Source organism: Halichoeres trimaculatus, unplaced genomic scaffold (genome assembly GCF_033239565.1).
Source record: "Halichoeres trimaculatus isolate MK-OKI-2021-1 unplaced genomic scaffold, fHalTri1.1 fHalTri1_scaffold_17, whole genome shotgun sequence".
NCBI classification, from domain to species: Eukaryota; Metazoa; Chordata; class Actinopteri; order Labriformes; family Labridae; genus Halichoeres; species Halichoeres trimaculatus.
Window position 1 is genome coordinate 12220471 of NW_027437195.1, and position 16342 is coordinate 12236812.

Below are 16342 nucleotides of genomic sequence, written 5' to 3' on the forward strand. Positions count from 1 at the left end.
AACGTGGCATTTCGGAGCGTTTCCACTGACGTCATGGTTTGGGTAGTTACCCGGATGTGCGGCCACATCAGAGCCACACGAACGTGAACCGACGGATAAAGGAGTACGCGGTAAAAATACGCCAACAAATGTGGATAAAACGCAGGGATCGCTTTGTAACTACAGTGAAAAACTCAGTTAACAAAAAAAGAAAGTTATTTCGAAAAATTACGCCTAATAACCAGGAGACCCATACGAGGTAGCATCTTTCTCATTATCTACCCAAAGAAGGAGTTAGCATCTTTATCGTCATCTACTCAAAGGTATGAAAACATTGATGTTCCAACTGTATTCTTCTGGGGAGAGGGGGTCACGGAATTGGTGATGTTTTAGGCAGAGGCTCACTTTTCGGCACTTAAGAAAAGCCATCTGAAAGACACTGGGTTTTACTTATGTACTGTTTATTTCTGTGAATTACCTCTCTCAATCGAAGTTTTACACTATCATAGTAAATTTACTTTTATTAAAGTGTGACTTTAGGCTACTTCGGACAGAAAATATGGCCTATCTGGCATAAAATGGTGTGAACAGACTCGAATGTTATAGCTAGCCACAATATTAACTGTTCTTCGGGAAATTGTTTGCACATGCGCGATGCGAGCATTTTGGTAGCCAAAACTATTTTTTTTTTCGCGGTTACCGATTATTGCAGCAACAAACGCGGCAATAGTAAACCGTTTTGTGCGACAGTAATCCTGTATACCCGCGGTGCCTTCAATATGGCCGAGTGCAAGTTGATAACGTCAGTAAAAACACTCTTTAAAAGGCGCCTAAAAACAAAAAAAGACAACTGTAAAGGGTTAAGACCAAACGCAAGAAGCTTCACAATCCATTCCAGGCGTCATAACTCTAGGCACAGTTACGTTACGTCTCCCCTATCTTACTATCCTCTACTGGTCTGGCGGGCATTGTAGTTCAACTGTTTTCTACGGCTTTACTGCCGAAATAATGATTGAATTCGTTGTCTGTGAGGTACTTTTAAAGGGTCGTTTTCTTGTAATGTAACTGAGTTAGCATAACCAAAACCCCTACTTCTGAAACTCGCTTTTTGAAGCTGAGTGTTCCGTTGTAGAGGGTACAAGTCTAAAATAGCTTGATAGATACCCAAATCCTTGTACTTTTCTTATGTCTTTTAACTATTGAGAAATAACAAGAAATAAGCTACATAAACAGAGGAACCTGCAGATGGTAAGTTACAAACACTTTGTGTCTTTGGTAACTTCTGCAATTTTTAAACTTCATTTTCATGAGTTGCATTTCTGTATGTCCAATAACATTAAATTGTGTCGGCAAAGGCTGATGCTGTAAACTCTCATTATGCAACAAAATTGCCTTTTAACTGCACTGAATAATAATCATTTCAACCAAACGCTGATATTATACACATAAGTCCTGCTGTCACACATAGCATTAGTGCTTGAGCCAGACTAAAAGCCTCATTTATTATTTATCTCTCCTCCATATTCATTTTATGACCCCTAGTTTTGAAAATTTCAGATCCAACTGGTTCATCACAGCAAAATGTAGTTTTTGCCGTATGATGCGGTGAAGGAAAGATGTCTTATTCGTGTTTCCTTCAAACTATCACATGCTCAGGTTTTCTTATTTGTCCATGGAGTCTTTACTTAAGGAGATGTTTTGGCTCCTCCAGTTCTATGAATCCCAAACTATACACTCAAAAGCTGGATGTTTTAACTATGGTGAAAGAGAAAAGTTATGTACAGGTAATGTCTTACAAAAGTACACTGTGAAACCTTGTAGTTTTGAATTAGTCATGTGCAGCCTCAGGGGCAGGCAATATAACCTGTTGTTATTCTGATTTAGAAGGCATGACGCAACTCAAATAAGTACACATTTCTATGTTTATTTTGTGTCAAATATTCAGTGTCTAATATTTTTTGTCCGTTTAATTTTGTGTTTTAGGCTTTGCCTTTGATGATCATCCAGTTATTGGTCTGACTGAACTGCAGATCAATCAACGATGCGATGCAGTAGGTGTGGAAAGGTTTAAAGAACTCCCATATGAGCAATACATCTGAAGCAGGGACTTAATCAACAAGATCTGATGGTATGAAATGCATGATTTTTGATCAGTTTCATAATCTTTTGTTTACATACCTACAAGAAATGCTTCCTTTTTTTCCCCCCTGCAGCCAAGACAAACTGCCTGATATCTGGAAGACGTGATAAACTCAGAGAGTGGTGAGTACTACTGCTTCAGAGTTGGGTGCTTTTTGCCATCTGGTTGTTCACTTCCGTGCAACATGCAACATTCCCTCTTGTTCATTGCTGTAACACCTTGGTAGTATCACAGTTGAACAGCGTATCTTTGCACACACAGCATTTCAATTAACATTTCCCATGTGCGAGACTTGATGTAGGGGGTGCAATTCGTTATGAAACAGCCCTATCATCCATCACTGTCTGCAGGAGGCATTGAGTTACCTTTGCTTTCCACTTTGATGGGTAATCCCTACAGAGACAGGCTGGCCCACTTGATCAAGTGCAGTGAGCCTCATAGACAGATCATATGCACCAGGGGGGGACTTCACTGACTGAAAACCAAAAAAAAAAATCTCTTATTCAAACCAGAACTGGGACAATTTGTATTGTGATTAAGTAGACAGTGAAGTGTGCTGAATCCATATGAGGATTGCGCTGCTGTGGGCCCTGAGCTGAACACCAAATCACACAGTGAAGATGAGAACATGCACACTCAGCAGGTTGAAGAGGAGTCGGGGCCCCCCAGTGAGAGATGTGTCTGACATCTGATTCTTCTAACCATGAAAGATGGCATTGCTGTGGCAGGTGTCAATTTTTTCAGATGGAGAAAAATGCTGCAATCCTGTAAGTCTCGCTGTAACTGTTGCTGATAACTTTACATTCAAAGATAAAGAAAATGTTTGTGGTTTATCTGTAATTTCTCAATTTTTTATCACATATACAGAAAAACAGCATTTAAAAGTGACACTGTTCATAATATTTTGTTAATTTGGCTTCATTCATTCACTGGAAAAATGTGAATCAACATGTCTGTTGCCATTTCACACATTACCATGAGGTGGAGACAGAGACAGAGCTATGGCTGTGTTTTGCATCCAGCAGCTCATTGTAGTATTACTCATTCAGTGGACATCATGCTGCCACATTTCACTCTCTTTGCCTCTATGCTTGATCCCTCATGAATCTGTAAACATGATTTGACCAGTTAATAAGGACCTATCTGAGGGGAAGATTCATGCGACCAAAATCACCCACTCTGTCTTGATCTGTCAGCTGTTAAGCTTACTGATTATACATACATTTATAGGGTCACGTCCATCATTAATTTCAGTTTGACCTCACAAAACAACAGCAGTCTGGTTTGAACCGCCTGTAAAAAGATCCTTTAAAGATGCCCACTTGGGCTGTGTAAAATCTAACCTTGCTCTTGCAACCTGGGAAACAGTGTCTGTCCTCTCCTGTGCTGTCCTGTCTGCACCGGCGGTGGAGCGTTGCTGCGCTGCTGAATGGGACATCTGGTGTGGAGCAGCCGCTTCAGTCTAAACTGACGGCTCTGCTGAGTGTAATATTGAAACTCTCTGGCACACCGTGTTCCCATTGAAAGCGTGCTTATATGCTGAGTTAGGTGTTCACGGACACAATGAGGAAGAAACTCTTGAGGTAGACATAGCATAGAGAGATGATTAATAGGGGTGAGAGGAAAGCAAAGAGACAAAGGAAGAAAGGGGATAATGATGTGCATCAAAGCAAAGTACTTTCATATTAATGATGATAAGCAGTGAGATTTACCACTAAGTGGCTATTTTCCTTTAAGGGAGGGATTCTTACATTTTGGGTTTTTTTTGTAATGAAAACCGAAATTACTCAAATCTCTGTCACTTCCAACCGTCTTGTAGATCAGCAAGTGAAACCACAATGTGTCATAAAAAATCATGAGGAATACTTGACCATATTTAACGTAAAAACAATGTTAATGATAAGCATTGAAAACCCATAACCTTACCCTCTAGCTCACTGTGTTAAGTCTGGTCAGAGGGTGAATATTCAGAGCAGCTATTATTGGATCTCAGACTGTGAGTGATGATAGCACCGTGGCTCTAATCACAAACTCTGAGGGACCGCCATGCACTGAAAGAAGTTTGTGTAATATCACTTTTTTTTTTTACAAAGAAAGAGACGAAACAGGAGAGAAAGTTTTGGGGCTGTGTCCACTGAAGTCAGTTGTTGCTCCAGCAGCGCCCACAACTTCAAATAATGAGCGCTTTATCTGTCATTTACAAAGTTAACACCAAGCTAATGATAGATATCTTAAGGTAGCAACATTAGATCTGGAATGGACTTTTCTAACTTGGTTGTTCACAAAGTTAGTAACACAAGTCCTGCCCCCTCTTGGGTTTGATTGGTCAAGGATGGAACAGTGACATTGAAAAGTGTGGCCATGTAAGAAAAGCTGGAGTGAGGATGCTGAGTGATGAAATATACTGCATTGATTTGGTATCAAAAATAGGCTCTTCCCTTGCAAAACAAAAAAACAAACAAACAAACAAACAAAAAACCTGCTAAAACTGTGTGCTACAACTGATAAATATGCAAAATTAAAGATAGTACAACTCCAAATGTGAGTGAAACAGACTGTCCTCAACAGAAGAAATACAACAATTTAAATCATTCAGGAACACATTTTTCATAAAAAACATGATTTATCAAGTATGTTTTTGTATAATAATCTTAATGATGTACAATGAGCTGGTTGTTTGAAAATAAAAACAGTTTAGGTTGAGTAAAGACCCCCTTCACTTCTCATGCTTATCTTGTCAGGGTTCTAGTCTGCATTAATAAAATGACCATTGTGTGAATTTAGTGCATAGTTCTCCCCCTGCGTGTAACACAGAGCATCTTTGGGGGAAAAAAAAAAAACAGGCCAGAAAGGCTGACTAAACCTTAAAACTGTCTCTCCCTGACATCAGTGATGACTTGCTGATGCTCCACTCTCGCCTACTGTTTCTGGATGATGTCACTGCTGAGAGGAAGTAGCAATGCCCCGTGGAAAACTACACGTCTCTCCCCCTCCCCTTCGCTCACTGCTGCCAGCGTGTCTGCTCGCTGAGGACCCGGCCCTGGGAGTGGCTCCTGCTGATACCACATCCCGCATGGCTGGAGGCTGGTTGGTCCAATTGGTTGGGACCCCAGTTTTCCCCCTGGCTATCATATCTCTGTGTCCTCTTGTTGACTCCTGTTCTCTGCCACTTGAGAGGGCCAGAGATTACTTGCTGCTCGGTCCCCCTGAGCCCCCTTCACACTAACTCTAACACTCTGTCTCTTGGTCTCTCTCTTTCTCTGGGGCCTCCTGGTACACACAGTTGTCTGCTCCCACAGGACCTGGAACTGTAGATATGTAATGTAGAACGGGAGTTGAGATGACCTCAGCTTTTCCATCGCCAGTGTTTCCAGTTCTGCTGCTGCTTGTACTGTACTCTCCTGGCTCTGAGCGCCCCTCGTCCTCTGCTTTCACCTCCCTGAGTGAGACAGCCTTGATTTAAGTGTGTTGATTTAAATAAGATCTATTTACATCTCACCAGCAGGCTGTAAACATGCCAAACAAGCTGTTCAATTTTTGATTGCCCAGATGTATTTTGATTCTGAACTTTACCGTGAAGTTGTTTTGCATCAGTCACACGCGAATGAGGTTATGGAGCTGAATTAACAGCTTACTGCAGCGACAGTGCCACTGCTCCTCTCCCTTTGATCTCATGCGGTTGTGTGGACACTACAACGTTAGTGTGAACTTCGTTTCAACTCGTCCTTTTTTCGCTGAATATACAAGGCAAACTTCACTCCTCTTTTGTTGTTTTATTCCTCTCCCTCAGCCCACCAACGGGCTGTAGAAATTCAAAAGAATATCAACAGACTTTGCCTCTGCATTAAAGAAAGCAAACAAGGGAAGAAACAACGCAGCTTCTCCCCAGAGTCCATGTTAGTGAGCTTGCAAACACCATTGCCAGAAGTGTATTCTGGTGGAAGCCTGAGATCACAACACTATCCCCCAAGCCAGCCCAGGGATCCAGCCAGGCAGCTGCAGCAAGGAGAGCTGTAGCTGAGAAGAAACATGAAGTCTCCTCTCTTGCGCTCCCTGTGTCTGTGTCTCTGTTTCTCTGTGAGGGAGACATACCTCACCGCGCTACCTACAGAGGGGGATGAGGAGCCTGTGAGGAGAAAATTGCCTTTTGTGGAAGCATTAATTCAGATGTGTACCCTGCTGTCTGAACATCACTCTGAACTCTCCCCACTACTCCCTTTCTCTCTTCCTCTCCCAACATGCAGCTCTCCTCCAGCCTCCTCTCTTTTCCTCCCCTCTTCATCAATAACCTTCTGCTGTCTACGGCTGAAGAATAACTTATTCCCTGTGACTCCCTCCCTTTCCCTTTAAGCTTGTTTGGATTTTCATTGTTTGATCTGGCCTGATAAATAAGACAAATGCAGTTAGAAATTCATGGCTGCCCCATTTCATCAATAAATGATTAGTTTGCCACGCTCCCCGGTGATTGATAGGTTGTGCACGGGATGTATTGGAACCAGATGAATTCAATACAGTAGGAGTCGCAGGGGAACTACAAAGCATATCAGCTCATGAAAAATTGAGGTCAATGGAAAATGTATAAAGAAAAAAACATTGGGAACAGAGGGGGAACAAGTTTTTGCCCTGCTGTGTTTTGTCTTTTTTGTTTCTTCCTCCTCTTTACAAAACAACAGCAACAAAGTCAATGATGAATCACAGAGAAATCTGAGGAAATGTGCCTTAATCTGTGCCCCCTGTTCTCTGCTCTCTTTTGTCTCTTTGTGTAGTTTACTCACACAGGCTTTGGAGAGGACCTTGCGCACACAGCGAGGGGCCACATGAAGAAACATGCAGCCAAGCCGGAGAGACTCGAACAACAGAGGCAGGTGTCCAGGAACCCAGACCCTCTCCTGTCAGGGGGTGAGTCGAGCAGTTCTATAGTAACACTAGTGTTGTTTTTGGTGACCTGTTTTAATTTTAGTTTTAGTCTAGTCTTTGTGTCTAACTATTATTTTAGTTTTTATTAGTTTTAGTCACATTTATACTCCTTTAAGTCAAGTCAAGTTTCAGCTGACTAAAAGACTGAGCATTTTAGTCTTATTGTAGTCAGAATTATCCATGATTATTTTTGTACAGTTTTAGTCAATGAAAACTGATGACATTTTAGTCTAGTTTTAGTCAATGAAGATTGTACTTTAATCTCATGTCTTTTGAGCAATGCAATTCTACTTAAAGGATAAGTTTGGTTTATACAGCTTTTACGCCTTGTTCACATTGGCTCTGTTGCGGTTGCAGTCTGGATACGGTGCGGATTTTCCGCTAGGTGCCACTCACATCAGCTCCAGATAGAGGCTGCGGCTGGCTCTGGTGCCGGGTGCGGAAAGGGCACTCGCGAGAGGAGGAGCTCACGTGGGTTCACGTTCTTGTCTGGACTTTCGCGAGAGCTTTATTCCTCTAATGTTTATTATTTTTAATAACGTTACTTTTGTTCTTTCTTGAATTATTCTTATAATAAGTATGGAATATGTCATATAAAATGGGATGACTTTCCACTTCAAGGATGAGTCTCTCGTCGTCCCTTATTGTCAAAATGCGACCTTGTGTCCCTGGGTGTGATGTAATGTTTACATTTACTACTAGCGCGACTGTGCTGTCAAAGAAGAGTCAAGTTACATTTGTTTGTTAACTGATTTTATTTTAAAAAACAACAGATCTTCATGCCACCTGGCAATTCACTTCCTGTATAGCTCGTCATATTTCATTCAGCTTGACGCAGACCCTCTCCGGCGTCCGGAAAAGATACCCCAGGCTCACACTGAATCCGGTGCGGGTCCGGTGCGGCTTCCGCATGTAATCTGTATCATTAAAATCACTGTTGTAGGCTCACATTAGCCCCGCGTAGTGCGAGTCCGGTTGCGGGAGCCGTACGGCACTACGGAAAGAATTCGCAAGAAGTCTATCTTTTCCGGACGCCGAACATATGCCAAAAGCTTGTGTTTTTCACCAATATTCCATCATGGTCCGCTCCGGGTTAGTCCTCTGCTGCAGTCTGTGTCACTCCAGACAGCGCTGTGTGGCTGTACTGACCTCTGAACTCACAAAGACTTTGTCAAAGTTTGCCCCTCAAAGTACTGCGCATGCCCAGTACTCTCTGGAGAGCAAAAACACAAGTTTTTGGACGATTAATGCAGTTTTAGGAGCGGCGCTGTCTATGTCCCGATGGATTCCATTTTACGGACGTCCGCTGCACGATTTTGGATCTAAATATCTCCCGAAGCACTGCTTGGATCAGGAAAGCCTTCTGGGTGAGTATTTTGTTCTACTTCATTCTATAAACAATGTAAAGCTGTATAAACCGAACTTATCCTTTAACCCACTTAATTTAGTACAAGTACTCAGTATGGAGTAGATGTAACCAAAATTTTCTCTAAGTCATCCATTTCACAAGTCAAACATGGATATCTTATAATTATATTATTGTTACCTTATAGACTCAAGAATACATTCAATTCCAGACACGGAAGATGCTCTGATTTGAAACAGCCGCTGAACTGTGACCTAGGAAATGGAAATAATACAAGATAAAAGTGATACTAAATAACGCAATGACATTATGTCCCATCACGTTTTGGTTAACGAAAATGAAGACATACATTAGCAGTTTTCATCTTGTAAACCACATTTAATCCCGTTTTTATTCGTCAACAATATTACATTATATATTTAATTATAGTTTTAGTCACATGACCACCATTCACGTCCCGTCTACTCCCGTTTCTGTCACGTGATAAAGGTTCGTTGACGTTGATATTTAGTCATAATTTTCGTTGACTAAAGCAACACTTAAGTAACACCCCCCGTCCGCATGGCGCTTTCTTCAAACTCCACTTCCTCCAACATGCCAGACCTGTTGGCTTTTGATGACAGATGTATGCTTACATATATTTGCGACCTCGAAGCACAGATTTTCCCTTTCCCTCCCTTTTCCTGTATGTATATATGAGCTCCAGTGTTATTCTAAACCAACGTAACATTTGGCAGGTGAAGGAGCTTTCTTTGGATCCTCAACCTGTTCTTTCAAGTCCAAACAGCCCCCTCTGCTCTTTGAAAGAAACAGTGAATATTAAACAGAACAAGACTTCAAACACAAATCAACGGGGCTTAAATCATAGATGAATTCAATCAGGCCATTTTGTTGAATATGTATCCAGAAAGCCTTGTTAACTGTGTGTGGGGAAAACAAAATGCCCTCATTTGCTCCTTGTGTGTGGGTAAAAATGGTAATAAGTTATTAATCACAAATGACGCCCACAAAAGAACATAAAAGTGACAAAATGCTGCCGTGGATTGATGGGTTTGAACATCGAGGCAGTTGCGCTGTTTAAAAGTGACACTCTGTTAATCATTGGTACGCAGTAATTGAGAGTTTGCTTTCTCGATGCAGTTTTTCAGCGTTAGTCGCTCCAGTGGTGTTTGACCATCTGTGCACAATAAAACTTCTAAACTCATCCCATACCAAATATAATGTAATATGAGGGTGAATCAACATAGCAGCAATATGTCATCACTGTACTATAGAAAGGACAACACCGGGGAACATCAGGCCATCGTTTGCATTGCTGTGTTCATGTTCATTATTTACTCATTGAATTCTGATACTTCTTGTGCCGTACTTTGGGTTTGGACAGATTCAACCAATGTTCATTTTGGCTGCAATTTCAGATTCAGTCTTAGCTTTAGTTTTGATGAAAATACCTGTCAGTTTTGGTCACATTTTAGTCTTTTTTTACCCTCATAGTTTCAGTTAACAAAAACTCAAAAGAATTTAGTTTACATCAATTTAAATTTTTTCTCTTAAGAATTTTCTCTTGTAACTCTTTTATGTAGCTGTTTAGATAGTTTGTGGTATCAATACTTTTTCTTATGTCATGTCTTAATTAAGTAACCTAGCCCAAACTTTCTTAACAATATAAAACCACTGCGCTGTCCCTGCTGATCTCCTAGAGTATGTAAAAGTCACGACACACGGATAAAAGTGGTTTTACAGAAGAGTGTTTCTTACTCTTTTTTTTAAGTACGAAAAAACGTTCTCTGGTGACTCTGTGTCTAAATTTAATCTCTAGTTTCAAATTAAAGTGCTGTAGGCACAGAACATACACTGTACTGCACCTGCACCTGCTGTGAAAGCTTTAATCAGGCTAACATATGTTATGAGTTTTTGTCATTAGTAAACCATTTCACCTTGTCTTGTCCTGTCTTCTTCCTTGAAAAACGAGTCATTGAAAAACATCTTTCTTCATAATTTTCGACAATAAAATCATCACTGTAGAAAACAGCATGTGATCCGAGGCACTCCGATGAATTAAAATCTATTATATCAGGGACATGTCTACGTATTTCGACTGATCCGAGTCTTCATCAGGACATGATAAGCAACACGAAACAGGTGTTAAGGACCCAGCCCTGGAAGGGCCCTCAGCCTGCACCAAACACTCACTGTGTGGTGCAGGCTGAGGGGAAGGGACAGACTCAAAGGTCTGTTACAACGTGAAACATTTTGGATCCATACTTTAAAAGCCACTTCCTTCCCAGGAAGAAACAGATTTTTCTCCTTTTTTGTAGAGCAATGTGTCTATCAGTGTTTGGTGCAGGCTGTTTTTCTCTGTGCAGCCAGGCCTGTTGTACTTTTTACTTGCGTGTTTTTGTCTTTTCTAATGTCTGATGCCATGTGACAGCGTCCCGTGACACAATCACATGACACTCCCTAGGTATTTTAACAGCTGTTTTGAGTTGCTTATCATGTCCTGATGAAGACTCGGATCAGTCGAAACGCGTAGACATGTCACTATAATAAAGGATTTTATTTAATTGGAGTGCCTCGGATCGCATGCTGTTTTCTGAAGTTCTCCCATCTTTAAATTCCTTGGAGAGCACCCAATCTTACCTTTGTATCACACGTTTTGACCTAGTGCAGCACTCACTCCTACCTTTCCTTCAAAATTATCAATGTGTTGAACGTTGGAGAAAAGTCTTGATTAAAATAGTGTTAAAGCTCCTGTTAGGACTTGCGTACAGGAGCTTAAAGACTTTAAATTTCTCAACCAATGAGACTCCTCTAAAACTGTAGCTGCCACACACAAAAAGATCTTAAAGATAAATTTTATTTTGGCAAGTCTTGGACTGCACTCATCAAAAAAACTTCCACAAGACTGCTCGACTATATATGCTTCCAGAGACACGAGATCTCACAGAAACTCACGTGACTTCAGCGGGGACACGAACATGGAGAGTGATCAGTGAGTGATTAGGTCTTATTTGTGGTCTTAACTTTACAACTTCTTCTTTAGGTCATTTTTTTCTTGTGTGTCAACTTGTCTTTGTGTTTCTTTCTTATGTGTACGAGCTGTTGCACATCAATTGCCCCATGAGGGACTGATAAAGTTGTCTGAATCTGAATCTGAATCACTGTAGTCAGATGGTTCTCCTGGCATGTGTCGCAAAGAGAGAAAGGATATGGGGGAAATAATGAAGGATTCCACAAGCTCATCTTCTTTTTCAGTTTTCTGGGACAGATCAGTGAAGGTTAGCTGTCATACTCGAGCTGTAATATTCAGCTGAAGATGCTTATTAGTCTGCTTTTCTCATTGGTTAATGTGGGTATTTAGTCAAAGGCAGTTCAACCAGGAACTGATTCCAAATCAGGGAGGCCCTGATAATATTAATATTAAAGTTGTCATGTTATCACCAAAGGGCAACATCCAGTTTGGAAAATGAAGCCTATGTGGAAGTGCTTAAAGTTGCCAAAAAATGACTTTTACTGCATTAAAAAAACATTAACAGCCTGGTTAATAAAACTGCTAATTTCGCTATCAGCACATATTGTATGAGTGGTGAATTTTTTTTCTAACTCTGCGAAGAGTTAGATGATATTAGGATTGGTTGATTGTCTGATCAGACACAGCTCAGCTCACGTGAATCATGGATGCCTAGCTGGGCCCCGTTAACACATTAACGTTTCATCCGAAAACACTAAAATGCAGTGAAAAAAACTGCATTTACACGGAAACACAAAGGGACTGAAAACGTTGTAGTAAGCATGCCAGGCCTGTAGTTGGCGCTATAGCTGTCTTGTCCAGAAGACGTTTTTAGTAGATTTCCACCAAAGTAGAGTTTGGCCAATCATCTGGTGTATTGGTAAATTCTAAGAGCAGAAGTGGAGCAACAGATTCTATTGAAAGACAGTCAGCAAAACACGGTAGTCCATGATGATCGTAACAACAGTACTGTTGTCCATGTGCTCGCGCGCAGTGAAAAGTGACGTCAGTGTTTCCACTGAAAACGCTGGCTTACTGTTTACACGGCAACAGTGTTGGCAGTGTTTCAGAAAAAATCCACTCTGGAGGCTGTTTTCAAAAGGTTGTGTTACTTTCGGCCTCGCATTTACACGGAAACGCAAGGCCGAAATGCAACAAAACTTTTGCGTTTCACCCTGAAACCATTGTTGTGTAAACGGCCCCTTAAAAAGGAAGCTCAAAGCCGCATCATATCCAATATGGCCACATCCAAAAACTGGCTTTAATTTAATGTATCAGGAACAGCCGCATGACATGTCGAAAACTTTGTCCATATTTCATACAGTGTATGTTTACAAACACTTGAAAACAATTTTCACTGAGGTCACTCCCCTGATCACTAAGGGAGGCAAATGGGCCTTAGCTGGTTTAAATTGACATGTCTTGGGCTAACCTTAGCAAGCAATTTTGTGTGCAGCCTAAATGGGGACAATGGTGACACCATTGACAGAGCAACGCCACCTAAACCTCATCTGCAGCTTTAGTATCTTTTTGCACAGGGGTACAGGATAAGAGAAACCTTGTTCCTTCGTTACTTCTGATTACAAATCTAGAAAGAGATCCAAAAAAAAGTGCTAGACTGAAAAAGGTATTAACCTCTAAGTGTTTAATTGCCTCTTTGAGCTAAACCTATTAGCTGCTTACATTTCCTATACATTGTTCCTGTGTCTTATCATGGATTAATCTACCGTGCTTTGTTATCTAATATTCAAATGACATTTCTTCCAGCTATTGAGGTAGGTTCAGGCTCAACTGTGTGTTTAATTATTCACATTCCAGCCTGTATCACATCAAACAGCCAAAGAAAAAAAGAGGACAAAAAAGGAGTTTGTTTACAAGGAGAAAACAGTGTGGAGCTGCCGGATGAGCTATTCCCCCCACATGCATCAAGAGCAACCTGTCACTGTCAGAAGCTAACCTCAGACTGGAAGTTCATGCTGCCTGGCCATATTTGTGGCAGGGCAGCTGTGGCTCTCTGTGGCCCTCTCGTCTGTGGGATGGCTCTAAATAAATAAATGGCTTGACACCAACATTGATCTTTTGCAAAGTTGGACAGGGCAGTGCAAGGGGAGAGGACAGGAGGGCAGTGAGGGATGGAGGGGCAAAGAGACAGACAGAGAGTGAAAGAATGAGTGTGCAAGAGAATGAGGCGGTGACTGCCAGCAAATGAGTTAATTGTGATTAATCACTTTTTTCGAAGAGGGCAGCGTGTTCAATACACCAAACATAAGAAGTGAGACAGAGGGAGTGGAAGAGGTGCCGGTGTAAGGTGGACCTGCCAATTGATCGGGTAAAACACAAGCAGTGCTGCCGGATGAGGTTTTAAGTATACAATCTTTAAACAGCATGGAGCTGTTTATCAGACAGGAAGACAAAATTGATTCCAGTCTAAAAACACCCGTATTAACATCACCTTATATAAACACAAGCCACCTGGCTGGCTGGCTGCTGATTCCCGTACCTTAAATACAAGTCTTTAACTGCACTGTTTTGTCAGCGAAGAGCAAAAAGTGAGTCTAAAAGTTGATGAACACCACAAAAAGTTTGCATTTGATGTAAAATGTATGGGTTAGATGGGAAAAGGTGTCTGCCAGGATGACATCCTCTCACCGTTTTTCCTCCCACTGAGCTCCCTGTGTGTTCTTCAGCTTCAAAAAGAATTGAGAATAAACTCCCACTCCTCCTAATATTATTTTTTTCCCTGCCAGAATAAGGCTCATGACTGCTCAGCAGAACAAGTTACATAAATATATAAATATTTAGCAAAATCAATACAGCAGTACAGTACAGTCTAAGCCAAGGGGGATCTTGTTTTCTCCCCGCCTGCAGGTTGAGGCCAAGGCAGTCGACGAGGAGGATGAGAGTTGCTGCGCGAGTCCCTGCAAGGCCTCTCCATGATTCAGATGCCCTGTGTCTGCAGAGGTCTTTGTCTGCAGGTTTCAGGAAGGATGTAAGTACCCTTATTATGAGTTCCATGCAGTTACTACTTCACATTTAGTTCATTTTTACTTTATTATTAAGTCCAATTTTTTCATTTGCTTTGGGATAAGGTCACATAAAAAATGGTCTAACCAGCAATTATGGTAATCACCATTTTCCGTAATTGCAAGAGCGTTGAATAGACCTGCTCCCTGCAACTATACTTATATCCTGTGTGTGTGTGTAACCTGTTTTCTGTCTCTGTGGTTCTCTTTGTGATTTGTGTACTTTGTATTTACCAGCAGAGCTTTTCTTCAAGGCAAGCGAGTCAGTGAAAGGCACAGGGCACAGAACTGGTTCTGCAGACAGAGGATTAAAGACACCTGGGCCTGAGGTATAACTCTATGTGCCATGACTTTACAGAGCTTAGCTGAAGCCACAGATACTGAATATTTCACAGCATCCAGCTTTAAAAAATACATCCAAGTGTGTATTTGTGATTAGAGTAGAGCCCTTATAACAGCATGTGGCTGATCCAATGTCTGCACTGCAATAAAGTCTAGTTATTGCATGTATTCTCAGTGATGAAGTATGACTGGGACGTGTCTACAGATGTTTTAGCATGGATCTGTGGCTTCTAGAAATTACACTCATTTAAATACACTTATTTTGCCCTGATAATCCCCGAGGGATGCCCATGTGGAGCAGCGTAACTGTGATGAATGCGCACAATAGTTGGGCGATATTACTATTCCAAGCAATTTCATGCAGCTTTGAAATGAGAAGATATTGAGTCTTATTTAAGCAATCAATAACCTTGAACATTTTGTTTTAATGAAAACTATAATTTCAAGCAGTGGCAATTACACCATAGGGGAATGTTTTGGTGTGGTGATGATTTTGCTGCCGTATGCACTTTTGCAATGAAGATATTCTTATCGGAGTAATTATTGACTTCTGGGGGCCAGTTATGACCCTGGCTAAAGACCTCATCAATAGATTAATTCATTACTTATCCCTTTTAGTCATACATGAATGTTGCTGATTCAGATGTGCCATGGATTGCAGGGACAGACCATTAGATAATGATTCATAAAAACAATAATAATAATAATAATTTCTGGTATGGACTCAGCTGCCTTTTGAAATGACCATCCTGCTGAGCAGATTATTGATTTTTAAGCTAAAAAGGGTGTGACAAAAGAAAGTGAGTTTTTAAATCAAGCTCTGGAGATTCAAACATCCTGTTCGGATATATCTTAAGAGCTAAATCAAGTTTACAGAAGAACTGCTATATTTTATCTGCTATAAGTTTATCTTTTTGTGGGTCGCAGGTTGGCTTGTCAGTTTAAACACACACTCCATGCTCTGCAGCAACAATCCACTCTCTAAACTCGCTTCTTCCAACCTTTCTTTCTCGTCACTCTTCAGCTGTCCTAAACATAGACTGTAAAAAAAAATGGGCGTCATCCTGTAAAAAAATTCAGATCTCCAGTCATTCCAGATGGGCTGTGGTCAAACTTCAAAAAATAAATACACCTCATAGAAAAGTTTCTCACGTCCAATTGTTGTGGCGATTTGAAGATATCATTTGGCTGCCTTATATTCAAGTTCTCTTTTTTTCTGAAAAATTTTGTTTTAATTAGTTATGCAAGGTTAAAACGAGGCTTTACATCACATTTAACGATGATTGACAGCTGCCGTTTTCGTGTCTTTTTTCAGGGATTATAAGATATGTCTGGAAGTAGAGACAAGAAGTGATTAGACTCTCAAAAAGAAAAAAAATATTATAACTTTTGTCACCCAGTTCTGCTCAGATTCTCCCAGAATCCCTCATCTTCTCTACTGCACAGACTCTGGCTGCACAACTCCTTCAATGGCGGCGCCTGTGACGGAGGTATTTTGGCTTCAAAACCATACAATGGTAAATAGTGGGGCCATGCTGTCCACTCTTTATACAGTCTATTGTCCA

General features: G+C 41.0%; 1 long non-coding RNA gene across 2 annotated transcripts; it reads left to right on the forward strand.

The window, feature by feature from the left end:
• The first annotated feature begins 3 nt into the window (after window positions 1–3).
• LOC141806766 (uncharacterized) lies at window positions 4–14875 on the forward strand. Of its 2 annotated transcripts, none has more exons than XR_012599785.1 (6): window positions 4–302; window positions 1963–2107; window positions 2193–2241; window positions 6886–7018; window positions 14281–14401; window positions 14673–14875. It is a non-coding gene; the product is annotated as an uncharacterized LOC141806766 (long non-coding RNA). The 2 variants fall into 2 exon arrangements; XR_012599786.1 differs by having other exon boundaries at window positions 14676–14875.
• Window positions 14876–16342: the final 1467 nt, after the last annotated feature.